Source organism: Stegostoma tigrinum, unplaced genomic scaffold (genome assembly GCF_030684315.1).
Source record: "Stegostoma tigrinum isolate sSteTig4 unplaced genomic scaffold, sSteTig4.hap1 scaffold_233, whole genome shotgun sequence".
NCBI lineage: Eukaryota > Metazoa > Chordata > Chondrichthyes > Orectolobiformes > Stegostomatidae > Stegostoma > Stegostoma tigrinum.
The window spans coordinates 129,315-130,725 of NW_026728167.1; the positions used below are offsets into that span (position 1 = coordinate 129,315).

At 43.8% G+C, this 1,411-nt stretch overlaps 1 non-coding gene across 1 annotated transcript; it reads right to left on the reverse strand.

Annotated features, from left to right (window-relative positions):
• Positions 1-971: 971 nt before the first annotated feature.
• On the reverse strand, positions 972-1,086 carry trnal-caa (transfer RNA leucine (anticodon CAA)). Its single transcript has 2 exons — positions 1,049-1,086; positions 972-1,017 (listed from the first exon to the last, which is right to left on the reverse strand). It is a non-coding gene; the product is annotated as a tRNA-Leu (tRNA).
• Between the last annotated feature and the right edge of the window lie 325 nt (positions 1,087-1,411).

Sequence of the window (1,411 nt, forward strand, 5' to 3'; positions counted from 1 at the left end):
ACCAAATTAATTCAGCAAGACCTGCCCTTCATGAACTCATGAACACCAGTGGGAAAATTTATATCCAGATGTCTTGCTATTTCTTCCTTGAGCATAGATTCAATCATTTTCCCCAGTGCCGAAGTTAAGCTAACCGGACCAAAGTTACCGGCTTTTTGCCTATTTCCTTTTTTAAACAGTGACGTCACATTGGCTGTTATCAATCTGCGGGATCCATCCCAGAGTCCAGTGAATTTTGGTAAATAATTAATAGTGCATTTGCTATGTCCCCCATCACCCCTTTTAGTATCCTGGGATGCAGTTAATCAGGGCCAAGAGACCCCCATGTCCACTGTTAGCCGCGTTACCTTGCCCAGCACTGCCTCCTTAGTGATAATGATAATCTCTATCTCAATCAGTGAGAGTTTCACATCAGAGGTGAATTAAATGGGAAGAAACATTGAAATACATCACTTTCATTAGCTCAGAAACAGTACTACAAAAATGCTCTTTATTGAAACATACAGGTGTTATTGGCGATGTAACGGATTGGATGAAGAAAGGTTCGTTCCCTTATGGGGCCGTGTGGGAAGGGAGTGTTTAATATCAGAATGGAGGTCACACATTTAAGGCAGGGTCGAGGTGAAGTTTATTCTCTCAGATGGTTGTGAATTAATGGATTCTTTTACAGAAGAGGATTGTCAGAGCTGGGCCACAAAGTACATTTAAGGCTCAGCTCGAAAGATTTTGAGCTGCAAGGGTATCAATGTTTATCGGGAAATCCAAGAAAGTGCAGTTCAGGATTATCTGCTCATTTAATAGCAGAGCAGATTTGATGGGCTGAGCTGTCTCCTTCTCCTCCAAAACTGCATCATGTTAATACAAAGCTGCAAAACTGACCAGAGCAAATTTTGCTTAAGAACAGATAGAACCCATCGAGACAGTGAAGCTCAGTGATGTTTGCAAAGGTCGGCAAACAAAGGGGTAGTCATGGTCAGAAGTGGGATTCGAACCCACGCCTCCAGGTGGAGACCAGAACACCCAGCTTTACAGTGGAAGGAATCTATTCCTTGAGTCTGGCGCCTTAGACCACTCGGCCATCCTGACACACCTTTGCTGCTCCAGAGTGATCTGTATACCAGAGTAAACAGGAAAAGCCAGTCTTCAGCACCCACACTGAGCCTGGCTCCATTAGGCCCACAGTCACCTCTCACAAACCACCGTTGCCCTTCACTTTTCCCAACCTCCCCCTTGTTCTTGTCTGAAACAAATTGAACGTCAGGCAAATGCAGCTGACATTGCTGATGTAGAACTGGGATATAGATTGAAGCGATACTGCCTGGCCTATGACAAAATTCTACTTCTAATGGTCAGTCAATATTTCAGAGTTATTATTGTAAATTTTAACCATGAACACGCCATGGCAGTGACG